The 27,328-nt window shown below is 42.3% G+C and overlaps 1 long non-coding RNA gene across 1 annotated transcript; it reads left to right on the top strand.

Annotated features, from left to right (window-relative positions):
* Positions 1-20,364: 20,364 nt before the first annotated feature.
* LOC119774879 lies at positions 20,365-20,682 on the top strand. Its single transcript, XR_005279591.1, has 2 exons — positions 20,365-20,545; positions 20,623-20,682. It is a non-coding gene; the product is annotated as an uncharacterized LOC119774879 (long non-coding RNA).
* Positions 20,683-27,328: the final 6,646 nt, after the last annotated feature.

The following is a 27,328-nucleotide window of genomic DNA, read 5'->3' as shown; positions in this document are numbered from 1 at the left end:
GTTTTCAGAATAAATAGGATTATGTATACAGGCTTGACTGGCAAAAAATATATATGTATATATATATTTCTACTTCTTATGTATGTTTACATAGGTACTTCTGGAAAAATAATTTATTTTCTTTGGAAAAAAAAATAGGTAGCTGGAAATACAAAGATTAAACCCCTCAAAGAAATAATAAGCTGCATTCTCTGGACACTTTTACATTGAGGTTGTGTTTTGTCCAAGGCCAGATCAAATCACTCCTTTACGTTATTCATTTCCTCTGCTATTATTATGAATATGAACAAGGTCTTAGTTCTTTGTTGTTGTTATTTATGTTTATCTATTGTCGCTGCATCCATTTTATGCTTTCAATTAATGGTTTGTTAATTTTTGGTTAGTGTATTGATATAGTGGTCAAAATATAAATCTGGATTATCACAACAAATCCAGATCAGACACATTGAAGCTGATATCAATTGTCTAGTAAATAAAAAAATTGATTTGATTCATGGGACACTTCCACCAAACGTCTTCAGACACCATTAATGTTATTGATGGGATATTCAGAAACTTGACCAATGATGCAGACATCTTAGAAGATGACAATGAGGCTGACATTTTTACTCAAATAAAAAAAGGAGAAAATGTCTCACTGTCTCCTTTCTGACATTTCAGAGAGAGCCCCAAAGAAACAGGACAATGGTCCTCCTTAGTCTTTCAATTAAAGCCAAGTCTTTATTTTAGGTACCTGTTTTCGCTCACAAAGGGACTGTCTTAATGGCCATTCTGGCATTTATGAGGAAGCTGCTGCCGAAGAAGGAGCTACTTTTACACACCAACTTGGAGCCTAATTGGGCGAGAAGTGAGGGTCCATTAAATAATCTGCCAACATTAATCATGAGCCAAAAGCAGATACAAGTTTCTTTGACAGAGCAAGTCTCATTTAAGGTAGATTTGCACAAAAGTGACAGCTTGAATGAATCCTTCTCAAGAAAACTTAAATGAGGTAGATTTTATAGAAGCTCAAAAAATGGGAACAATTCAAAATCATCTTCAAAGTCTTTTTTCTCCTTTTTTGATAAATAAGACCTATTTGCAAACTATTGTGTCATTTACAAGAACTGCAGTGTAACCATGTTATACGCTCTTCAGTTGTTTGCAGCCATTGTCGTCATAATTACCACAGTAAAATGCCCAGCTTCAAACTCTTCACATACACTGCTGTCACCGGCTTCTTCAGCTGGTATAATGAGGCTTGGCTTTGTGACAACAGGACATTCATTCATCTTGAGGTAAATTACACCTTGCTCAGCTTCAGGTATGCGTTTTCTCCAGGTTTCCAAACTGTAATCCATCCAGGGGCTGCATATTAGCTCTAACCACACTACTGTAAACATAGCACCTAAACGGAGTTGGCACCATATGATTCATTCTGGGATTGGAGGATCAATAACCAATTTGAAGATGACCTGGTGGAGAGGGTCCAGACTCTTTGCTTCGATGTGCAGCGTAAATCTCCAGTGGTGGATGCATTTCTGGTCCTGCCACTGCTCCTGCTCTACGGAATGATTTATGCCTCGTTCTTCTGACAGCTCCGGCACAGGCTGGGCTTTTACTGAAAAGCCTTGGCTAATTTGAGAGTATCTCAGTAAAATAGGAATTTTTACAGTGAATAGTGGTAAGTGAAGGGTCAGGGGAACGAAAGAAACCCGAGACAGTCTTGATTTGTGGAGCTTCATGCTTGTAATTATAAATTTTGTACACATGTACAGGTTATTTTAGATAAATAAAAGTGTTTATCATTCTCAATATTGGAAATGTTCTCCTTTCTGGTTAGTTAAAATTCAGTTGACAAATATTTATATTTATCAACTGAAGAATCATGAGAGAGATTGATTTTCTTAAACAAATTTTATGGCTCTTTAAATTCAAAGTCTTTTTTTTTAGCACTAGAAAATATTGAAATGGTCCAGTCAAAGTCCAGAACTAAACCAGTATGTCATGATCTTGGCAATGATGTCTGGTCTGATTATTAATTTCACTCACCTGCTTATCTCCTCCCAGTTCTCATTATTGCTCATATAATCCACCTGCTTCTGCGTCTATTTAACCTGCCTTCAACCAGTCATCAGTGGCAGATAATTTCGAGTCTGTGGTAAAAGTTCTATAGCGTACCTGAGTGACTCGGATTGCCTGATCCTCACCTGTTCTGCCTCTGGACCTTTGGGCCTGCATGTCCCCATTCTGATCTGTTTGCCTGACCTGTCTTCAGACTCCTGCCGGATTTCTGCCTGTGAACGGTACCAGGAACTGTTGTCCGACTCCGTCCTGTATTTCCCTTTGGTACCTCTCAGACCTCTGATCTCCTGGCTATGACTCCTGAGAATGTCGTTGACACTAGCTTTGGCTTTGCCATCTGGATTATCCTGCCTTACTTTGTCTGCTCGGTTCTGATCACCTGCCTGTCCTGTGACCTCTGAGGCTTCAGGGTCTGGGACTCTCTGGGGCGGTTCTGCCACGTCTTGTTGGCAGCCAACCAGCTGGAACTAACCTCATCCTTTGGGCTCGAACTGAACTACAGGACCAGGATAGTGACACACAAGTTCATAATAGTCCCAACAGATAGACATGGTCACTTACCTGTTGCCCCCTCCTGAAGAGGTTCCTGCCTTAGACGCAGACGCTGTTCACTGCAGTTCTGTTTTGAATAAACATTTTGAGAAATCTAACTGTTTGTCTCCTTCGGATCCTACTGTACAGAGTCTGACAAAGTAAACATTAATATGCCTTTAAACAACTTAGGAGAATCCATGTATTGCTGTGATGGTAGTTTAAGCTTCTGAAAGTTTGTATTATTAGGAGCACACTTCAAACACACAGCTTCCTTATGTGACATCATGAATAATTAAAAGGACAGCTATTGGCAAGTAGATTCTGGACTCAAACAAGTCTAGGTCATCGTTAGGTGCAGTGTTCGCATCTCTTATGATGTGGCATTTATCTGTCAACATTTACTCGCAAGTCTAAACCATATGGGAACATCCAAGCATGTGTTCAAGGAAGAAGGGATGAACAGGTTTTTAAACACATTTGGTCTCAAATGTGTTTAAACCAAAGAACACAATCAAAAAATCTTGTGAAAATACAGGCTAAAAGGGATGAGAAATTTACATTGTCTATATTCAAATGAGACCTGCATTGACAGTCCCTCATAAGCTGTTCAGCAAGGAAGAAGTCTTTGCTGCAAAAGATGGGAAGTTTAGTTTACAAAAATGATAATAAAGTCAAAAGTTTGAAGCAAGGAGATTTCCAGCTGTAAGGACTTTCATAATTCCTAAAAAATGATGTATAGCATCATCAGGAAAGACGACTATTTAAATATTGAGGGAATATTGGCTCATAAAATAAAAATTGGTTGATCCGATAAATGGTGTTAAAAACATGTTTAACAAAAGGAAGACAGTCGGTGAAAACTACTGGTAGAGGCAGGGCCGGTTCTAGCCCTTTGGTTGCCCTAGGCGAGATTGAGTTTTGCGCCCCCCCCCCCGCTCACTTTTGCCGTGCTAAATACGAATACTGTTTTCAGCATCTGTTTAGTGCTTCATTGAGTTCAGTGAGTGGATTTGCTATAAGTATTAATAGTTTTAGAAATTGTGCTATAAGAATCAAGGTTGTGTTTAAGCATTCAGAAAAAACTGTAACTTAGCATGGAGTGATGCATAGACAAATACCAGAATAGGTTTCAGTACCTCTTATTTTAAATAATTTATTACACACTCAAAGTTAGGACTGTGCAAAAACACTTTTAACCATCTGTAAGGACACTTAGGTAAAGTATAACTAAAAAACTGGATTGAATCATTGAATGAATTTATTTCAGACAATTAACAAATTTAACACACATTAAACAAATATTAAATAAATCAATTTCAGAAATTACCAAATAACAATAAAAAATAATAAATTTAAGAAATTCTTCAACCAAGGACTACATAAAAAAGTAATTGATAAACATTAAATTAAATTTTCTTTTCCAGTTCAATTAAATCATTTGAACATAAATAGAAATGAGATAAACAAAATTTTCCTCTAAATAAAATATATCAGGTATATTTACCCTGATTTCTGACATTGATTAGTGATTAAAGAAAGGATTAACCCTCTACAAACAAAAGTGCTTTTATGAATACCATTACAAAATTAAAAGTTTGAAGTTGTTGTTTTTTTTTTTGTTCACATATTCTATGATGAACAGCCATAACTTCATATATTTTGATGATTATTTGTACATCCCTTTTGAACACTCAATGCAGATAATCACTACAAAATATTTTATTTATATTAGTATCTTCTACCCATTCTCAAGCTAATAATATAGCACATAATTCTGAGAAAAAAATGTCAACATTAGGGATGGGGATCGTTAATATTTATTGATATCGATACCTTTATCGATACTCCTTATCGATCCGAGTCTTTATCGATACCACTATCGATACTTTTCTGTTATTTGGTGGAAAGACGATGCACCAAAATTTATTAACAGAACTGGTATTGCTTCTATTGCTTAACAAGTGAGCATAACAAAAACGTTTCTAGCCTTCAATAAACATGGCTAATGTAATAGGCCACTTGGAAATGACATAAAACTAACTAGAATATATTTTCACAATTGTTGGTTAATGTATTGTCTACTGTCACTTTTCATCATGTTTTTAGTGATTACGAAAATATTTAACAAATAAATAATTGTATTTTAAATTAAATGTAATTTTTAATAAATGTTGGCATCAGTAGTTTAATTATATATAGAGCAATATACAACTGTATTACTCATGTTTTTCGCCAAAAACAAAATTTCCCGTTTTCTTTACGTTACACTTGAACGCATCATGATAACCTAATTGTCATTTTACTGAGCCAATCTGAACACATCATCACGCAGCACGTCTGAAACTTTATTTACTTTTCAAGCTAACTAGCTTGTATGCTTCCGATTACAAGACGGATTTCACAATTAATATTTTTAACTGACCGGACAAGCTACAAAGTCTGTGTGCGCTTACCAGTGGTACTCTGAGTGGATGATGAAGACGGCCCGACTGCGGCAGCAGCTGGAGGAGGAGAGGGGAGTCTTTTCCGTTCAGCCATCCTCGAGTCGCGAGCAAAGTTAAGTGTCAGAATTCACTTGTTTTACTTTTAATATCTGTTTGCTTACAATTTCATTCCAAAATATTGGTGGACATGCTGCAGTGATTGACGTCACGACTTCCGGGTTGGAGGGCGCTTGAAAAGAGATCAGAATCTTTTCCGATTTTCTCTTAAATGTGAAAAAATAAATAAAAAAACGGTGGTATATTTATTTGTTCATATTTTGCTATTTATATATACGTAAGCTTAAGTCAAACTGACGGACGCTTCATAACCGGTTTAATTCGCTTTTTTTTCTAATTCTATGATTAATGGGAAGTAAGCCTAAGGGCGACGCTAAGTATAGAGGGCGCCCCCAACACATTTGTCGCCCTAGGCAATTGCCTAGCTCGCCTATAGCAATCGCCGGCCCTGGGTAGAGGAAAGAGGAGCAACATATGATAAATGCTAAATATGAGTATGCCATCAACCAGCACAACACAACATTCTGCAAAATCTGTTTTTAATACATATGCACATGTTAACTAACATAAAAATGTTAATTGTGAAACTAATTGGACAAATTCAGACAGACCAAAACCAATCCAATAGTGGCGTCGGATACAGGGGTTTGCACTGCAATTGAAGTGTTGACCGTCTTTCCTTGTCCTTGTGTCCTTGAGCAAGGCACTTCACACCGCATTGCCTACTGATGGTGTTCAGAGGGTCTGGTGGCTCCTGTGTACGGCAGCCTCGCTTCTGGCAGTTAGCTCCAGGACAGCTATGGCTACCATGTAACTTGCCTCCATCAGTGTGTGAGTGTGTATGAAGGGGTGAATGACCGAATGTAGTGTTAAGGGCTTTGGTTAACTCTCTTGACTTGAAAAAGTGCTATATGTACAGGCCATTTCCATTTTCTGTTCCAGCTATTATTTAGCTCACTGACTGTTATTTCTTTTGACAAAATTACATCAAAATCAACCAGTGTCCCCTGGATGCCGACATACCAGCTGCAGGTGAAGTGACGGTAGTTCTATCATTAGCATATAAAAATGTTTTCTTCATTGCAGTGATGTAATATGTATAATGATGTTGCCCGGGCATGTTCAAAGTTGGTCCTCAAGGGCCGCTGCCTTGCAAATTTTACAGGTTTATCTGGTTCATTACAGCTGATATCCATTGACACCTGATTAACAGGCTTTCGCTGAACTGTAATCAATAGAATCAGCTGTGCTACAGCCAAGGAATGTTGAAAACCTTTAAGACAGTGGCCCTATAAGACTGACTTTGGACATGCCTGATGTAGCCTAATACAATGATAAAATAGTCAAGTAACAACAAATGCAGTCATTTAATGAAAAACTGGGTTTGGATAACAACTGACTGATTGTTAAGACTCTTACATCAAGTCTGGAGCACTCGTAAAATATGTTCGTACCTGAGAGATTTAAATGGCATGTGACTTTTTCTCCTTTATTACTCAATTTAAGAACAATTTAAGAACCTATTTGTTTGCACTAATACTCCTTTCTTGAGGTCTAATGTTTTAGAACAACTATCCCAAAATTTTATATTCATAGAAGATTTTTGGGCAGAACTGAAAAGGTTTTTGCAGGATGACGGCCTACAAACCTCACTAATGAGCTGCACCAGTTTCTTTTTTTTAAAGAGGAGTGGGCCAAAATTACAGGAAACTATAACGAGAAGCTTCTGGAAGGAGACCCAGAATCCCTGACCGAAGTCGGAGATGATAACTTTCTGCCAAGTTTGTAAAAATCTTACTTTAATGAAAAACAAAAATTAAAATCTGAAAATATTTATCATTGCTGCATGAAAACAGATACATCAGTAAAGATAATTATAGACCTACTGACCAAGAACAGGCAACAGTAGGTGAGATTTAAAGTTGATACTGAATAAAGCAAAGGGCTTTTTTTATTTTAATGCAGCTTCATGTAAATATACATAGACTAAAATATTTTATGCATGTATTTCTGCTGATTACACTGATTATAGATCATAATTATTATATACTTTTAACAAATAAAAAATAATGCATATATATTTTTTACATTGCTCCTGGTTTTGTGTTTTACAAACAATTTTGATATGACCTGTACTTTTTAAAATGTTAATACTTCAGTAAATTTATTAAATTAATTAATCAATAATTTTTTGATAGTCATTTAATGAGATGCAAAGGATTTACTTTAAATGTTTTACACACTACATTTATTGAACAAGATAAACAAAAGCAAGGAGAGTAACAAGTAAAAGTCTGGAAGGTACAAGGTTGTGCCAGGCTGATATCTTAAGATCAGAGCCAGTCATCCACAACAGTCTAGCAAAGTGACAAACACTTAAAAGTCCTCCTCACATCGGAATAACAACCGTTCATCTGCCTACATGGTCCATTTTATTCAGCATGAGAGGTCATTGCATAAGAGCTAAATTTGAATGGATCCAGAGAGACAGGAATGAACAAAAGTTAGATGGAAAGAACTCATTAGGATAGCTACAGCTTCCTCTAAAAACCCACCATAGTAATGTAGAGAAATTTGTGAACAGGCCAGGAGTTCTGGAGTATCTCTTATAATATTTGACAAGTGCCACCACCAGCCAGCTAATGGCTGTACTGTCATGAAGGCAAATAAAAAGGCATGGCTTTGCATGCATGAAAGCTTTGCAGCTCTGGTCACGTGAAACACAGTTTATGAAATGAAATTCTCTCCCCCCAAGTTCCAGAGTAAATCTATTTTTCCGTCAAGCCAGATGTGAGGTGAAGAGATTGTGTACGCTAGGAAAAGTGGTTGATGTTAAAAAGATGTGTGCTTCATTTGGTTTGTGGCTCCCAGGTGGCCATTTGTCCCAGTAATGTTGTCCCTGCGGAGCAGAGCATAGTGAAGTGGAGAGGAGATGAACAGAGGCCTCTGTGAGCAGTAGCAACGTCCCGGAGCCCACAGCTGCCACTGGCTCCATTACTTTCAAGACTCCAGTAACTAAGAACACGCACCATGAAGCACCTCCTGCTGCCTTATTCCTGCCAATTACAGCAGCCCATTAAGGATGAACCAACGCTGCCTCAGCAGATGGGACAGTAGAGATGTGTTCCTTCACTGCCTGAAGAAAAAGAAAGAGGCAAGAAGCCTTTGGTCCTACCAAAAAAATAAGACGGCAATCACGTTTTTTCCGGTGATGGGAAATGTATGTTTTTCATAATAAATTATGCAAAAAGCTGCCAAAGATATGTAATAAAAACATGCGGAAAAGATTTTAAAACATTAACAGGTCTGCTAGACGGACATTTTGAAAATTCTTGATCTTGCTTCTTAATGCAGTTTTTCTTTGTTTGTAGAGGGGATTTTCCAATTCAAATAAATCATAACATACACCATAAGCAGACATGTTTTGAGTCTCTGTATAGATTTTGTTGTAACAGACACTAACATTAAAATGTTTTATGTTCTGTTTTTGTTAGAAGCTCAGAACATAGGACCCAGAACTCAAGTAGACACATCAGCATCACTGGATACTCTGTAGAGGTGGAAACTCAGGTTAGTGATTACGAAACTCAGACGGGAAACAATAATGAGCATGTCAGTCTCTAACCCCGTTAAGTTCAATCTGGGCCCATAAGAAAGAGTGGAATCTGGAAGGATTGTTTCTCTGCAGCATGCTGCAGGAGCCACCTCCAGAGTTCCAGGAGAAAAGCAGAGCAGAAGCCAACAGACACTGAAGGATAGAGGAATCTGGAGGAATAATCTAAAGCCAGATTCGAAGCAGTAGTAGGTTCCCAGGCCAGAAGATCAGAGAGCCGAAGAGGTACCGAAGGAGTTTCTCAGCTGGAGTCAGGAGACAGATCCAAGGTCATAAACAGGCAGGTAACAGTAAGAAAACAGATCAGGCAAAGAGCAGAGCACAGGCAACCAACATTCAGAAGTCCAGAGGCAGAAACTAGTCAGGATCAGGCAATCAGAAACACACGTTTGGTTAAAAAAAACTCTCACACATAGCTTGAATAATCTGGCACCGATGGCTGGAAGCAGGCAGCTTAAATAAGAAACAGGAACAGGTGGATCTGATGAGTGACAATGAGCACTGGACAGAGCTAAGCAAGTGAAAGGGATGAGCCAAATTAGTTCCAAGATCATGACACTTTTATATACAGCTGTTTTGGGAAGGATCTAAAAAATAAAATCTGCATTCTCTGTCTCTGAACGCAGGACCTTCTTGTTGCAGGACAACGGTGCTACAAATTGGATCAACATTAAGCCCACTCAATTAAACTAATTTTAGTGCATTTTTATTTTAAGGCCATACACTTTTGTTTAATTTCTCCTTGCTTTTAGTTTAATTCCATTTTGCTTAATTTAATTCCTTTTTTATATCAATGTATCATTATTGTTTCATTTCTGTTCAGTTGTGTTTAATTTAACGTAAATTAGTTCATTTTATGTAGTTTGGTTTCTACTCATGTAAATTCAGTTCTATCAGTTAAGTTCAGTTTGGCTAAATTAAAGTGATTAAAGTTGAAATAAATTAAGAACAGTTAATTTTTATCTATACAGAACTAAATCTAAAAGAAGGAGTAGGGCCTTGAACAAAATAGTAAAAAGGTAAATCAGTAGAACGAGTAGAAATCAGTATTAGCATTGAACATTTCTGCATATGTCACTTATTCCAGTCTGCCATACCTTCAAAACAATTACAAAACACAAAGGCTCCTAGTTTTTTTTTTTTACTTTAAAAATGTAAGTCAGTTCTTTACAGTAAAATTCAGTATCTGGCACTTTTAAAAGTACAACAAAATTAGAAGATTTTTTTTTTTTTACTTAAAAAAGCCAATGAATTGCTTTGACTCTTCAAAAAGATAAAAGGACCATAACTTTCTAAAAGGGAGTTACAGGAAATCACAAAGCAGAAATACAGACGGCACCTCAGGGGATTCACACACTGTGATCAACAAACACATCAGGCTGCTTAGTTCACAGAGGAATTCCCTATGATATGAAAATAATCCAAGCACTAAGACGTAATTAGCAGCATGAGGAAGTTTATGGGCCACACAGATGGGTTAAGTTTGATTTGCCACCTTTACACAAGCTGTTTTACTTTTGCAACATATTTATGTACACATTTGTGCTTATATAGCACAGGAGTGAAGGTAGATGCAGATGAAGTATGTCTGAACAATAGAGTCAGAGCTGGACAGTTATTTGTTTCAAAAGGGGCTTGGAAAAGCAATACGCAGTCTGTTGCCAGAGCAGACTCTCCTGCTGGGTCTCTGTCATGGAGAAAGGGCTTGTCTTAAATCTTTCTCTTATTGCTTCCAGCGGTGTCACAATATCTCACTCTAGAGGAGGATCTTTGGATTTTTATGGGGGCTCTGGTGATAGAAAACCAATAGAGGAAAAGGGTATAAACCACTTAACCATAAAACAAGAGTATGTAAACAAAATGAATGGTGAACTGATACAGGGATTGTCCGCCATCACTGTTGGATTTAAGTAGAAGTATTTTTTTTTTTGTGTGAGATTTGTTTCTGAACAACAAGCATTAGGCAGAGGAGTGATGGTCTTATCAAGGCTACATGTGTCCTGGTGTAAATAAGTCTGTCAGTTTAGTTCATATGTAATAGAGTACAGAGCTGAAGGATGATGGCTCTTCCTCTTTACGACCCTTCCAGCAACACTTGTCAGGGAAACTGGAGAGACAGGACAGCTCAGATGCCCATGACAAATAAGCTTTGTTTGTATAGTTTACAAACACCCAACATAGAGACAAACCACAAGGCCTTTTCAATCTCTGCACCAAGACAGCTATTACCTTAGCATGGTAACGTTTGATAACTTCTTTGGTGTCATATGTATAAGACATTTATCATTAACCTAAAAAAAAAAAAAAATTTTAAAATTAAAAAAAAATTCAAAAATCGAAGCCCGGGCCCGAACTAAACGGACGCTTCAAAATAACAAAATTTCTGTTTTTTGGTCTGATGTTGGCTTAATTTTTCTTTTTATCCCTCAAAAAGTCCGTTCCTTTTTGTTAGACCCCTCCCTTTGTTTTTTTAAGAATTTGCCCCAAATCCAGTCCAATTTTACCATAACCATTCCTTTTGGCTGTGCCTACCAACCCCCTTTTGGGGCCCGGGGGATTTAAAACCCTGTTAATTTAACCCCAAACGTTTAACCCCAATTTCTCCCCACAACCCGGTTGCCCCATTAAAAAATTTTTCCCCCTTTGGTACCTTTTATCTCTATTTTTCCTTTTCCCCGGACCCCCCTTGTTTTTTCGACTTTTTATTTACCCCCCCGGTTTCCCTTTCCCTCGGTTGAGGCCACTTTGGGGGGGTTAAATTTTACAAAAACTTCCCCCACTTGTTTATTTTTAAAAACAAAAACAAATCGTCAAGGGCCTGGGGTGCAAAAAAACCCCCCAATTTAAAAACATCACCTTTTATGTGTTTCTTTCCCAAATAAAAAAAAACCCACCAAAAAGGTAAACAAAATAATAAAAAAAAACAAATTTCCTCCAAAAACCTCAAAAAAATTTATTGAATCTAGTTTTTCAGCACCTAAAAAAATTTTTTCAAATTTAAAATAACATTAATTTATAAAATTTTAATTTTGTCCCCCCCCTTTCCGTGCTTTGCCCTTTTTCCCGGCCTTTAAAGGGCCCCCCCCGGGGGAAAATTTTACCCGAATCCCCTCGAGGGAAAAGGGGTAACCCCCCTCCAACCTTTAAACATTTTCTCAAACTTAAAACCCTTTTTGGAAAAACAGGCTATCTTCCCCACTTTTCCCACAAAAACCCCTTTAAAAACCCCATTTTCATTTTTAAATCCCATTTTTACAGATTTTTTTTATCCTTTAAAATTTTTAAGGGTTTTGTACTCCCAAGTAATGGTTCTTAAAATTTTCCTCCCCCTTCCCCAAGTAAAATTAATTCAAAAATTAAAAAACTTCACTCGGGGTTTTTCCCCCCCCCTTTTCGGGGTTTAGGTTTTCAGGGAGTCCCCACCACCCCTTGCTTTTCCAACCATGGGGGGCCCCGGAAAACCCTCCGGAAATTTCGGGGGTAGACCACGTTCGATGCCCATTTTTGGGGAGGACATTTTTCTCCAGTTGTACACCTTTCCAAGTTAGGCTAAAAAAAATGCCCCCTTCCAACTTCCAAACAAAAAACCCCCCCCAAGCCCACCCCAAGCACTTTTTGAAAAAAAAAGGGGTTTCTCAAAACCAGGGGTTTTGCCGGTCTGTCATGCATTTTTAAAACTTAAACGGTTTTTTAAATTCCCTTTGTCCAATTTTTTTTGGGACTTGAATGGGTTTTTAACAAACTGAGGTTCGAAAGAGGAAAAAAACTCTGACCACCCCCGGCCCAAAAACCCCCACCCTTCTTTTTTGTAGGTGGGGTTTTTTTTTTTTTCCCCCCGGGGTCTTTTTTTTCCCAAAAAAGGGTTTGGCCAAAGGCCCCCCTTTCTCACTTTTGGGGGGGTTTGATGGCAACCCCCTTTTGTCTAAAAATTTTTTTTAATAAACAGGGGTTTCCGGGTTTTGCGAAAACAAACAAAAGAGGGGAAAAGGGGAACACCAAAATGAAAAATTTTTGAAAATGGCATTCCTTTTAAAACCAAAGGGAAAAAGAACAAAAAAAAAAAGGGCGAAAAAATTTCGGGCCCGGGGTCTGCCCCCCTTAAAACCCTTTTATTTAAGTTTTTATAAGTCCTTGTCCCCCCTTTTCAAAGATATAATTTGGGAAGGGGAAGGAAACAAATGAACAAGGTTAGTAAAAAAAGTATAAAAATTAAGTGAAATTTTTTTTAGGTAAAAACCCGGGAGGGCACCACCGGGAAATTTTTTTTTTTTTTTTTTTTTACACCGGCCAAGGGGGCCCAAAAGAAAAGCGGGGCCAAAAAGGACCCACCTTTTTAATTTCCAAAGGGGGGAACGTTTTCCCAAACCCGCCCACGTTTCGTATAAAGAAAAAAGGGGAAGTTTGAATGGAAATCCCCGAAGGGGGGGGAAAAAAAGGGAAGGAGGAAAAAGAAAAAAGGGGGAAAAAAAGTGGAAAGGGGGGAAGGGAAAGGTAAAAAACGTCTGTTAAACACTGAAGGGGGGGGGAAAAAAGGAAAAAAACGAAACCCTTTGGAGAGTTACAAAAAAGTTGTTTTAAAAAGAAAATTTATTAAACAAAGATTGGCCGGGGGAAATATGAAGGGGGTTTTGGGTTGAATGAACCTAGCCGGGGAAAGCCCTCACCGGGTTTTGGTGGGGGAAGGCAGTAAATCCGGAAAAAAGCCTTTGGGGTTTGGGGAGGGGGGGAAACCCCCAGGACTTTTTCCGCGGGGGAAAAGAGGGCCCCAAGGGGACCCCAAAGCGAAGGAAAGGGGGGAGGGGGTAAAACCCCCCAAAAGGGGAGAGCGAGAGGAAGAGGGGGGTGGGGGGGGGCCGGGGCAGCGGGGGGGGCCCAGAGGAGAAGGGGGGGGGGGAAAAAAGCCCCCCCGGCGCCGGGGAAAGGGGAGAAAGAGACGGGAAAACGCCCCGAGACCAAGGGGGGGCCCCGAAACCCCCAGGCCCCCCAAAAGCCGGGGCCCAACGGGGCCCCCGCCCCGGAAGTCCCCCCCGGGGAAAAAAAAGCGGGGAAAAACGAAAGGGGAGGAGACCGGGAAAAGGCCCCCGGGGCCCAGAAAAGAGGGGGGCAAGGGGGGGGCCCCCCCCCGGGCTGGCGACCCCAGTCCCCCCCCCCCCCCCCGGGGCAGGGCCCCCCCCCAAAGGGCGGCCGGCCCTGGGCCCCCGGGGGAAGGGGGGCATGGGCCCCCCAGGCCCCCCCCCCGCCGCAGACCCGGCCGGTCTTTGGGTAGGAGGCCAGCCTCCGAGGAAAACCCCCCAAAAACCCAGCCGCGCCAACCCCCCCGCCCGGCCCCCCCCCCCCGCCGGAGCCGCCCCCCCCCCAAAACCCGGGCGCCGCCACGGGCCCCCCACCACAGGCCCGCCCCCCCCCCGAAAAAACGAATGCCCCCCCCAAAGAAAAAAAGGGGGAAAAAAAAAAAAAAAAAAAAGGGGCCCCCACAACTCCCAGCGGCAAAAACCACACCCGCCCGAACCGCCCCCCCCAAAGGGGGAAAAAAAAAAAAAAAAAAAAAAAGGAAAAAAAAAAAAAACAAAAAAAAAAGGGGCAAAAAAGGAAAGGGACCCCGAAAAAACCGGGGACCCAAAAAAAGGGCCCAAGCCCGCCCCCACCCCCGCAGCCCCCCCCCCCCAAACCCGCCACAGCCGCGGGAAAAACACCCCCAAAACCGGGCCCCACCAAAGGGGCCCCGGGCAAAAACCCGAAAAACCCCGCAAAAACCCACCCCAAAACCCAACCCCCGGGACCAGCCCAAGGCCCCCCAGGGAGGGGGGAAAAGGGGCCCCCCAAAAAGGGGGCCCCCCCCCAAAAAACCCCACCCCCCCGAAAGGGAGAAAAAAAAAAAAGGGGGGGGGGCCCGGGGAAAGGGGGCCCCGCCAGGGCCCAAAATTTTTAGGGGGGAAAAAAAAAAATTTAAAAGGTTTTTTTTAAAAAAAAAAAAAGGGGGGGAAAAAGAGGGGGGGAAAAAAAAAAAAAACAACCAAAACCCCGAAATTATTTTAAAAATTGCGGATAAAAACCCCCAAACCTGGGGGAAAAAAGAAAAAAAACAAAAAAAAAAAAAAAAACCAATCCCCCCCCCCAAGGGGAAAGGGGGGGAAAAAAAAAAAAAAAAAAAAAAAAAATTGGGAAAAAAAAAAATAAAATTTTTAAAATTTAAAGAAAATAAAAGGGGGGCCCCACAAAAAAAAAAAAAAAAAAAAAAAAAAAAAAAAAAAAAAAAAAAAAAAAAAAAAATTAAAAAATTTTTGGGGAATCGGAGCCCCAAATTAACCCTAAAATCCATTGGGGGAAAAACGGGACACCGCCCCCCCCTTTTTTTCCGCCCCCAAGGGCCCCCACCCCGAAGGAGGACCCCCCCCCAAACCCCCCCCGGGGGGGGGCCCCACCCACCGCCCCCGGCCCCCCAAACCAAAACCCCCCCCCCCCCCCCGAAAAAAAAAAAAAAAAACCCAACCACCACCGCCCCCCCCCAAACCCAAAAAAGGGGTTCCCCCCCCCCCGGGAAGGGCCCCCGGGCCAGCCCCCCCAAAAACCACGGACCGGGGGCCCCCCCTTTTCCCCAGCCCCAACCCAGGGGCCCGGGGAAAGGGGGGGGAGAAGCCCCCCAAAACCCCTTGGGGCCCCGCCCCCAATGGGTTGTTGTTGGTGTTGTTGTGTTTTAAAAGGGGATAAAAGGGGGGTCCGGCCCCCCCCCCCCCAAAATAAAGGCCCCCGGGACACCCCCCCCCTTCGACAACCCTAACCCCTCAATGTCAGAGGGGAGGGGGATGGAGGAGGCCGACCGTGGTGGGCCCATAAAATAACCCCCCCCCGGTGGCCCTGACCCCCACCCCCCCCAAAATCCCTACATAATGTGTGTTGTAAAATTAATGTAGATGGAAAATGTCTAAAATGCAAAAAAATTGGGGTGGGGGACGTCACGAAGGTGTGGCCCTCCAGTAAACCCCCTCCCCAAAAATACATGTGTGGGCCCAGTGATGGAGCAGGCAGAGGGGGTTTGGGGATGGGGAGCAAAGGACTGGGGGCCCTGCGCACTCCCAGGGGCCATCCCCGCTGACTCCAATAGGCACCCCCGTTCCCCGAGAGCCCCCCAGAGAAGGGGGCCCCCCCCGTTTCCCCACCATAGCCCGGGGGGGACGGGGCCGGCGCAGGACCCACCCACCAGCCGGGACGGAGGACCCACCACCCCCCCCCCCCCTCCTGTCCCTCCAAAAAAAAAATAAAAATAAAAAAAATAAATAAATAATAAGTAGAAAAAAAAATAAAATTTAAAAAAATAAATAAAAAATAAATTAAATAAAAAAAAATAATAATAAAAAAAATAAAAAAAAAAATAAAAAATAAATAAAAAAATTTAAAAAAAATTTAAAAAGGGAAGATAAAAAAAAAAAATAATAATAATAAATAAAAAAAAGAATAAGGGAAGGGCAATCCCGCCGGCACCAACGCGCAAAACGCAGAGCCCCCACCCCGGCGAAGCCCCACCAGGGGGGAGCACGGACCAGGACCAAACAGGGGGCCAGACCCCAAAACCCCTTTAAAAGATCTTCTTCCCTTATCACCACCCCCCCCCCCCCCTCCGGAGATGAACCCCCCCACAATAACAATCAAGCACTCACCACACAAGCGACAGAAGAATCCAGGCCGAGATCATCTACTCCCCCTCCCCCCCCTTCCCCCATTTCAGATCAAACCCGTGAGGGGGTAAGCACTTTCCATAGGTGTTAATGTCCATGCCCCCAAGAGCACCGCACGGGCCGCCCCCAGGCCCCCCCGCGGCGCCCCAGACCCCGCCCCCACGGGGGCAACGTCCCCCGGGCCAGACCGCCAGGCACCCCCCCCCTCCGAGCACCCCCCCCCAGCCCCCGGACCCAAGGACCCCCAAATAGCCCCCGCGCCCCACAAGCGCACCCCCTAGCCCCCCACTACTAAGGATGGTTGATATTCAATGATGCCAAGTTCCAACATAAAGTTGATCTCTTTCTTGAGCTCTGGCACCAACCGCTCAGGAATCCTGTAGCTCCTCTGCCGAGCTGGTGCATCCTCCTTGAGACGGATGTCATGTTGTACCAGGTCTGTAAAACCTGGCTCCTCTGAAAAGAGTTCCGAATCCAGAAGGGCTGCAACCTCCTCCTGCTGGACTGCTAACAGATGAGACAGATCAACCACCCCGATCTGTGTTTCGTCGGAGGGCAGAAACTTCTCCTTCACCTCCTCATCTCGAACTTCACAAATCAAGAGCTGCTGCACTGGTCTCTGATGCCCCTGGAATTCTTTCAGCAGATTCACATGAAATGTCTGATGTTTCTTCACTCTGTCAGGCATAAACAGTTCATATGTGACCTTACCCACTTGCCGAGTCACTTCATATGGACCCTGCCACTTGGCAAGCAGCTTGTTATCTGAGGTTGGTAACAGCAATAAGACCTGTTGGCCTGGTTTCAGGACCCTCTCTTTAGATTTCTGGTCATACCATCTTTTCTGGTTCTGTTGTGCCGTCTTCATGCTCTCCTGTGCCAGAGCTGTCATCTCCTCCAACCTCTGTCGCATCTTGACCACATATGCCACGATGTTTTCCTCTGCTGATTCAGGATGTTCCCAGTAGTCTTTCAGGAGGTCTAATGGTCCTCTCACTTGGCGTCCATAGAGTAGTTCAAATGGTGAGAATCCAGTTGAAGCCTGTGGGACCTCTCTGTAGGCAAACAGCAAATAGGGCAACCACTGGTCCCAGTCTGCTCCTGTAGTGGAAACAAACTTGCGTAGTATATTCTTTAAAGTCTGGTTGTACCTCTCAACAAGCCCGTCCGTTTGAGGATGATAGGGGGTGGTCTTAATTCCCTTTACACCTAGCAACCGGTAGACTTGTTGTAACAGCTTAGACCTGAAGTTTGTTCCACAGTCAGTCAAAACCTCTTTCGGTATCCCTACTCTGGAGAACAGTTGTATCAGACAGTTCGCAACATTTCTGGCTTTCACACACCTCAGGGGAAACGCTTCAGGATATCGAGTTGCATAATCGCATATAACTAGAATGTACTTGTTGCCTGCTGAGCTTCTCTCTAAAGGACCCACTACATCCATCCCTATTCTCTCAAAAGGAGTACCAATAATTGGTAAGGGCTGAAGATGGGCCTGTGGAATCTTTTTTCCTGAAGTGAGTTGACATTTAACACAGGACTTACAGAAGTGTGATATTTGAGTATACATTCCTGGCCACACAAATCTTCTGGCAATCCTACACAGTGTTTTCTGAAATCCCATATGTCCCGCCCATGGAACTGTGTGTCCCAGCTCCATTACTCTCTCTCTGAACTGTTGTGGTAATGCTAAGGACTCCACATCCCCTTTACACTGATACAAAATTCCCCGTTTTACTACATAAGTAGCTTCCTCAAGAAACCCTGCAGTGCCCTGCGCATTCCCGTCCACCTTTATGATTTTATTAAACCAACATTTCAAAGTTGGATCCTGTCTCTGAAGCTCACCCACATTAGCTGGAAGATTAACATCTAGAAGCTGGAATGGTTTAAACGTGTCAGTTTGCTTGGCTGAACCTCTTATCTTGTCCCTCCTTCTCTCAGCCTTGGTTTTATAAGGTTTAACTGGCCCCATTTCCCATACTTCCTCAAAAAATGGTAACTCTCTCAAGGTGTTTTGAGCACTCTGAGCCCTTGTGGTGACCATGTTGTGCCCTGAAGAGGCTACTTTACATGGGCACTCTATGGTGTGGGCTAAAAGAGTATCAGTCACTTTCTGGGGGGGAAAGTTGTCTGGGTGTGTGGGCCTCAGTACTTTGGGAGGATGTAGCTCTGCTTGCTGAATGAGATCTGCAATAATGGGGACATCATTACCCAAAATAACAGCATAAGGCAGCTTTGCTGCAAGAGCTACCGCCATAAAAAATGTGTGTCCTCCCACAGTTAGATATATGTCAGCCATTTGATATTCATGCTTATCCCCATGTATGCAGCTTATGTGACATTTCTCCTCAGACCACTTTTCTCTAGGTATTAAGGAAGACATAACCACAGTCTGAAATCCTTCTGTATCTAGCAAGGCTGTTTCACGCTGCCCATTAATCAAAACTGGTGCAGTATGAGCAACATCATGAAAGGCATAGGTAGTGGGTCTGGGGACAGTGCAAAACAGTGATGGCTTAGACTTATTAGTAAGAGGGCAGAAATACTGAGTGTGGCCCAGACCATTACATAAAAAGCATCTTATGTCTCGCTTGACAGAATGAAAAGGGGGATTCTTAGCAGAATCAGGTTTGAACTTAGCAGAAAGTTGCCTACCACTAGAAAATGTCCTGTTCTCCAACTGACCACCACCCCGGTCATCCCCATTGGACTTACTTTTGTGGGCAAAGTTGGAGTCCCGGCCAAAAGTACTGTGTTTCGTCCCTCGTCTAGCTGCCGTGAAGACCTCAGCCAGTTGTGCCGCCTTCTCTGCTGTCTTTGGGTCATGCTCACGAAGCCACACCTCCAGTTCAGGGTTAACCATTCTTAGAAACTGTTCCAGAATCATTGTCTCTGAAATCTCCTTCACCGTTGCCTTGTCTGGTTTAACCCACTTGAAAAACATTTCTTTGAGGCGCACATGCAGCTCTTGTGGAGTCTCTCCAGGAAGAATGTCCAAGGAACGGAAACGTCGACGATAGGTTTCAGCTGTAATTTCATACTTTTGCAATATGGCCGCCTTCACTCTGTCATAGTCATCTGAGTCTGCAAGATCCATCAAGACATAAGCACTTCGTGCCTTGCCCGTCAATAGGGGAACTAGCTGGATAGCCCATTCCTCCTTTGGCCATCGACAGACTTTGGCCATTCTTTCAAAAGTAGTCAAAAAATGTTCAATGTCATCATTAGGCAATAGAGGATGTAGCCTAGGTTCTCTGTGCATGCTGAAGTCCCTCTCAGGCCAAACAGACTGTTGACTTGACCCTTCTTCTGGATCATCCATGTCATCTTGAGGCTGTGCTGCTCCAGACTGCAGCCGGTCACCTCCAGAATCCTGTGTCAGATCATTCACTTGCTGCTGTATTTGGTGAAACTGATGCTGCATACTCTTCCATCTATGCTCTTGACGGGAAGCTTCTTTTGCCAGCTGTTGGTCCCTCATTGATTGAGACTGAATGAGGGATTTCACCAAATCTGCAAGCTCCTCAATCATGTCAGGGTTGCTGGATGCCGCGCCCACCTGGTCATCAGATGACTTTGCTCCATCATCAGGATCCTCCTGTTGGTCTTGTTTCCTCCTTTCTCTGTCTTTTGTCATCCTCAACTCCACTTTGTGACTCCGTCCTCAGCTTCTGACACCACTTGTTAGAATGGCCTTTAGCGGTTGGAGGAAGTAGGAGACTTGAGGCAGAGAAACTGTGCAGCCCCACTGGGTGTTTATTCACCAACATTTAACAAACAAATGAAACTCTGCTCATTTTGGCCTAGGGTCTCAGCAGCAACAACCCAATATGGCCAACATGCAGCCTTTTATAGCTGTTGGCTGTTCCAATACATAAACCCACCAAGAAACAGGGTAAAACAAAATACATACACACAAACAAGGTTTGACAAACTACCAAAAATCCTCAAAATATATATTGCCAATCCTAGTCATTTTCAGCATCTCTACAAACACATCTTTATCAATATAAATACAAATCCAACATTAAGTTTATAAAATGTCTAACTCTCTGCTCCCCCCCTTCCGTCTGCTTTGGTCTCTTCCGGAACCTTTAAAAGGTACTCAGGCCCCCGGGGAATCTTTTAGCCTGAACACCCTGCAGAGGAAGAGAGAGGTAAGCCACACCCATACAAGCCTTCAAACATTTTAAACAATCAATACTTATATCATCCCTTTGTTGTATTTTAACAGGACATAATCAGTTCCAGCTGAGATGCCACCGAAACCACCATTAATAAACCATTTCAATCAGTTTGTATCCGGTTCATTTCCTTCATCATGCATTTCTTTTATCCTTTAACACATTTTAAGTGTTGTACCACCAAGTAATGAAGACCTTCATTACAATCTGCTTGGATCTGTTCAACATCCAGTTCTGCAGTCTTCAATGCTTCAGCATCTGGAACTTTCTGGGTGGCATTCGCCACATGCTATCGGCAGCCATTCAGCTGGAATCCACTCCTTCCTCTGGGCGTTTACTAAACTTTAAGACCAGGATAGTGACTCACGCGTTCGTAATCATCTTCCATCAGATTTACATGGTCACTAACCTCAGTTTTCCCCTCTGCGGAGGTTCTTGCCCTACGTCCCTGCAGATCTTTCGTCTTTAATATACGTTTTTGAGAAATTCACCTAACTGTTTGCCTTGAATTCTGGGTAGGGTTGGGAATTGAAAAGATTTTCACGATTCCGATTCCCTTTTCGATTCTATGAAACGATTCGATTCTTAATCGATTCTTTTTTCGATTCCAATTTGGGGGAAAAAGGAGAACAAACAGTTTGATTATCAGAATCAACTTTGTTTACTTAACTATTGCACAATCTTACAAACTCAAAAAGATCAAGATGTCCACAGGAAATGTGAAACTGGAGTAACATCTGTGTTTAAATGAAAAATGAATACAAGAACAAACTTAATAACCAACAATGTCTAATAACAAATGATGGGATAATAACCTATTTTAAATAACAAAAAATACTAATTATAAAACAGTAGTAGGGAAAATTAACAGTTCTTTTGCAGAAAGATGAGCATATCTGCTTTTTCTGGAAGGATACGGGATCTTTCAGCGCTTATGGTGTCTCCAGCCGTGGAGAACACCCTCTCAGATGGGGTGGAGGAAGCCTGCACACAGAGGTAGTTTTCAGCCAGTCCAGATAGCAAGGGCAGCGTATCTTGCTTGTTCCACCACCACAGTGTGGCGCTATCCCTGCAGGGGATGGAGGGCAAGCTTTTATAGAGCTGGATTTCCTGATCTACCCTCTGGGCTAAGGAAAGACGGGGCTTTGATTCACAAAGTGACCGCAGCACGTTGTCTTCCTCCTCGAATAGTTCTTCCAACTTGCGTAACTTGCGTAAGTTGCGTAACTTACGTAAAAAACGTGACGTAAGTCGTGCTCCCCAGAGCCGGCGCTCTCGGCTCTGGTGCTGCGGGAATCGAAAAAAGAATCATTCAGCGAGCTGCCAAACGATGCCATGGAATCGAAAAATACGGAACCGGTTCTTAACAGGAACCGGTTTTCGATTCCCATCCCTAATTCTGGGTCCTCTGTTCTGAGCCATGACAAAAAAATAAATAAATAGAAAGGTAGAAGGTGTCATCTTATAATGAGATATATTGACTTCCAAGACCAATAAAGTTAACCAGAATGAAGGTAAGTCTTTAAATTGGTTATCCTCTTTGATTACTCTCACAGCAATTCTATGTTATTCTGTTACATTGTGACTTCTTAAAAATAACAATTTGGATAACATTTCATGAATAATTGCATACTAATACAATGATATGTATAAAAACTTCAACTTTATAACTGCTGATAACTTATGAAGGAAAATGGAATGAGGAAGGCAAAGATAAGAAAAAAGATGCTCAAAACTGTTTCTCTTATGGAGAATTACATGTTTCTAGTAACCGAGAGTATTCTATGGATGAAATCAAATGAACTGTATAAAACTTTCATTTACACATGTCATTCACAACTGAGAGTAAAGCTTTACTAGAATTTTAGTTCGTTGACACATGTTAAGCTTAAGTTACTCATAAGTCGTGGCGTCTAACTTAACCTATGAGTAACTGGTGCATAAGTTATGCGTAACTTATGAGGAACTTATCTCCAATGCATTTCAATGTATTTGACGTATTCCAGATGACCACTGAACATGTGTCTAACTTACAGCTACCATTTGATATTGTATTGGCAGCATTATGATACAAAAGCGGGTTTGCCGGAGGAAATCGTCAGTTCTCCTCGAGACTGCATCCACAACATACGGTGAGCAAGAAGATGAGTGGGATGGATCCTCCCTGCGTTCACGCCCAAGACCAACAAACATCCTAGTTGACGCAACGCGGAATCTGCTGCAACTGCAAACCTTCTGTCTTTTTTCTTTTTATTTATTTTTTTCTTTTTGGGCGGGCGGTAAACAGCAACTAAGGTAATATCGCGATCAAAGACATCATTTTATGCAGACCGGGTGCCTCCGCCCGAGGGGAGCAGCTTTAACTGATGCCCATGAAATGATGCACAAGCAACATTTCATGGGCATTACACAGCCGTGCGTTATGCATAAGTTAGGCTGTAGTTGGATATACGTTCTGGACTCGTTATGAATACGCAATGTATATGACCAAAATATAAAAAATACATAGAAAGGTCAGCATATGCCAGCAATTTAAGAGATTCTGGGACGTAAGGCATACTCTGTCTAAATCTGCAAGGTGTGACAGGACCCTGAGCTTGTATGAGCGATGCAAACAGCAACTTTTAAACAGAGCGTGCATGAGGAGAAAAGGGCTCGTGCATGCTCTACTCCCGTTTAATAGGGGTTCCCTCTCGGGAAAGGGTACAAGGTTGTGCTTGTGCATTTTTTTAAGTGGAGAGGGTGGGTCTTTTAAAAAAAAGGCAATTTTTTAACTTACATAGTTTAGGTTAGAATTATGCTTTACATTTTGAGGTGTGTTTTTACCAACTTTATAATTCTGATAAATCTAGTGTACCGCTCCAATTCCAGCTGCCTTTCACCACTAAGTGGAAGTTAAAAGAAAGCTTAAACTAAGCAAGGTGGCATTTAACGGTTCATGTTTGGTTTATATATATATAATATATTAGTTTATACCAGAGAGGGTGAGAGAAAACAGTAACAGTACACCTGCTGGGGTCTTTTCTGGATAAAATTAACAAACAAAGAAAATCAAAAGTCTGGGCTCTTCACTGCTCTGTGCTTCATGATGGCTTTGGCTGCCAGTCAACAGTAATTATACTATAGTTACCGCCATCTCTGGGAGAGGAGGTGCTCTTTTCTTCACAACTTTCCACTATATTAAGTGAAAATAATTATTGTTATGGGTGGAAACAGAAAGCACCCAAATTACCCATGATTCCATTACCTGGATAAAAAAAAATAAAATTACATTTTTGAAGAAAAAGGGGCTAAAAATCATAAAGTAATCTAAAAGCTATCGAAATACACTGAAAGCTTTCAGAATACCATATGAAAAGTCCCTGCTATGGGAAAAGAGCTTTAGTGTATTGTAAATAAGGCCTGTGCATGGAACATGATTAATACAGAGAGCATGCATTTATCATTGTTTTGATAAACCCATAGCTGCAGCCTTAGAACGAAGCCAGTGTCGTTAGTGCTTCATTGATATTTCAGTGACCAATACATACATACACAATTATAAAAAGTGATTTCTCAAGTGATTTAAAGCATTTAACAGAAAATCACACATTAAATATGTGAAGTCTTCACTAAGGTTAAACCATTAATATATTACTTGAAAACAAAATGTCTACAGACTTTTTTTCTTTACTTTTTCACCTCTCTTATCGAATATTGCCATATGCTGGAAAATAATCATGTTTGAAAATGATCACGGCCAAAAGCCAGAAAAACATTTCCTTTGAAAACTCTAGGAAACATCTGCTTTAGACAGAAACATCTGTCTGATGAGGTAACAGGCCCAAAATGTGCCAACAATGAATAGGTTTGCATAAGTCAAGGCATCACATCTGGGCCCATGGCTCTTTATATGTAATGTTAGGAATAAATATGTTAACTGTAAATAGATTCCTATTGTAATATACATATTTCCCCTAAAGTAAATATATATTTCTCTTTTTTAATTATGATTGCTCTTGTGCAGGCGCTGAGCAGATGGTGGTATCTACCTTATGGGAAAAACGAGCAACAAGTGTGCAATTAGAGGCTTAAAATATGCTGATGAAAAAAAACTGACAGAGTCAAATAAACCAATTCTGTTATAAACCAAATCATTTCTCAACTGCTTTACTGCTTGATCAGTCAATTAAAAACAGAAATTAAAAAGAGAATTCCTTCACAAGTTGAAGTGAAACCAGGAATTATACATTAAAAGAATAATTATTTTTTTCCTCTTCCAGGATACAGCCATTTTTATCTGTTTGTTAAACAGATAAATTATTTTGTGAAGTTAGTCTCTGCAAAACACTTTTGTGGAGTAATGTGTGTTATTTGACTGAGCACCAACTCTCACAAGCTTCCCCTTTCATGTACATGTACTCATCATCTCCCTCTTCATCTGTGACCAGGTTGTGGGGCCAGCAGTCTCAGTAGAAACTCCCAGACTTCCCTCTCCTCAGACACCTCCTCCAGCTCTGCTAGGGGAAGTTTGAGGTGCTCCCAGGCCACTTAAGAGACACAGTCCCTCCAGCATCTCCTGGGTCTTCCTCTGGTCCTCCTACCAGTGGGACGTGCATGGAACACCTCCCAAGGGAGGCATCCAGGGGGGATCTCAAAAGCCTCCTCAGCTTACTCCTTTCAATGTGGAGTAGAAGCGGCTCTACACCCAGCCCTTGCTGAATGACGAGCTCCTCACCCTATTTCTAATACCCCTTTCCCACTGGCTAAAGAAAAATTTTAAACCATGGAAGAATCAGTTTTCGGTGGCAGTGGGAACAGCTCACTGACCCGTGTCTACCCGGGTTAAACGACCTTATAAGCCTCACGTGTGGAAATCGGCTTGGCCCTGATCGGCAAACTGTGCACACCAGACCTGGGTTGACCGGCAAATTTTTGGTAGTACAATTGCCCAAACAACTCTGTTTTATTTGATATACATGGTGAAGAACTGGTAAGAGGGATTCAGACAAATAAAAGAGTGAAACAATAAGGCACATTTACTATGCCCTATCTTCCTTATATTCTGCTCTTCATTGTTTTCTTTCCCAATTTTTGTCACAGTGGTGACATCACCAATGCTAACCCAATGTGATGGTTAGCATTGGTGACATGCAGAGGTAGGGAATTAGACCCAGATTTTTTTTTTAATGGGAAGGGAGCCAAATCCCAGTTGTTAGGGGGTCGAATCATGCTTACAAAACCAGGGTTAACCAACTATTTTTTTAGTGGGAAAGAGGATAAAGTGAGAGCCCAGCTACCCTGCGCAGAAAGCTAATTTCAGCAGCTTGTATCGTTGATTTTCTCCTTAAGGTGAGGGTAGGAACGTAGACTGACTGGTAAATTGAGAGCTTTGCCCTTTTGCTCAGCTCTCTCTTCACATGACAGATTGCTGAACCGTCCACATTATAGCACCAGACGCATCGATCTCCTGCTCCATTCTCCCCTCACTCATGAACAGGAACCCAAGATACTTAAACTCCCCCCACTTGAGGTTGGAACTCTCCTCCAACCTGAAGGGAACAAGCCGCCTTTTTCCTGTGGGAAACTATGGCCTCTGACTTGGAGGAGCTGATTCTCATCCTAGCCACCTAACACTTGGCTGCAAACCACCCCATTGGATGCTGTAATGGCTGATTTATGTTCAGAAACCAGGCTGTCTGTGTGTGTGTCACAGTGAACTCAGATATGTTCCCGCCCAAAATTTCTCCAAAATTGTAGGTCAAATCTACATCCGCTCCACACTTCGTATTTCATGTTTGCTACCTTACTGGCTTGTTTAGTTTGTATGACCTTTATTGTGGAAAACGACTCTCGAAGTTGGACCTGCTAGAAGAGCAAGGTGCGCAAGAATGCTGGGAGCCTTTTTTCCACCTGGATCCCCGCTCTTTTTTGCCCTCATGTCCCTCCGTTGTCGCACAAACTTGCCCCTTGCATTTTTCCAATTCCTCATTTTTCCCGTATCTAGACCCACAGCTAGTTCATGATTGTCCCTCTTGCATTGTGGCAGGGAATAAAATTGGGCATTTTGGGCATCAAAAATATATGCGTCATATTCACGACAAGCTCACTGCGACACACTGCTGGAGGAATATAAGTAGCCCTTAAGTCTTGGCAGGTGGGAACCAATAGAACCATGTCATCCTCCAAAAGCATGGTCCAGATCCGCCTGTCCTTACACCAGCCCCCCTCCGGTCCTTGGCGTTGCCTAGAAATCCTGTCGATAAAGGTTATTGACAGGATCTGTGACAGAGGGCGGCCCTGAGTTCAATATGGACCAGGAACAGGTACAACTTAATGCCAGCAGTGGGCACCAGGCTCCTGCTATGCTCGTACAAGGGACCCGGCCGAATGCCTTTTCCATGTTCACAAAGCACATGTGGACTTGTTGGGCAAACTCCCGTGAACTCTTGAGCACCCTGCAGAGGGTGTAGAGTTGGTCGACTGTTCCACAGCAGGACAAAAACCAAACTGCTTCTCCTCAAGCAGAGGTTTGCTCTCTGCCAGACTCCTCTCCGGTATGATGCATAGGCCACACTGGGGAGGCTAAGGCGTGTCTGGGGAGGCTAAGAAGTGTGATCTCCCAATAGTTGGAACACACCCTCAATTCAAGGGCACTTTCCAGGACTTCCACATAGTTTTGAAGAGGCATGTCCGCCAAGACGGCCCAACAGTATCAAGAAAGACTACAAAGTTGATCATCGACCTCTGGCTTGGGCTGTCAGGTGCACCATTGGA

This window comes from Cyprinodon tularosa, unplaced genomic scaffold (genome assembly GCF_016077235.1).
Source record: "Cyprinodon tularosa strain WSP-4 unplaced genomic scaffold, ASM1607723v1 ctg84, whole genome shotgun sequence".
Lineage (NCBI taxonomy): Eukaryota > Metazoa > Chordata > Actinopteri > Cyprinodontiformes > Cyprinodontidae > Cyprinodon > Cyprinodon tularosa.
Note: the sequence above shows the minus strand (reverse complement) of the source record. Positions and strands in the feature narration are given on the sequence as shown.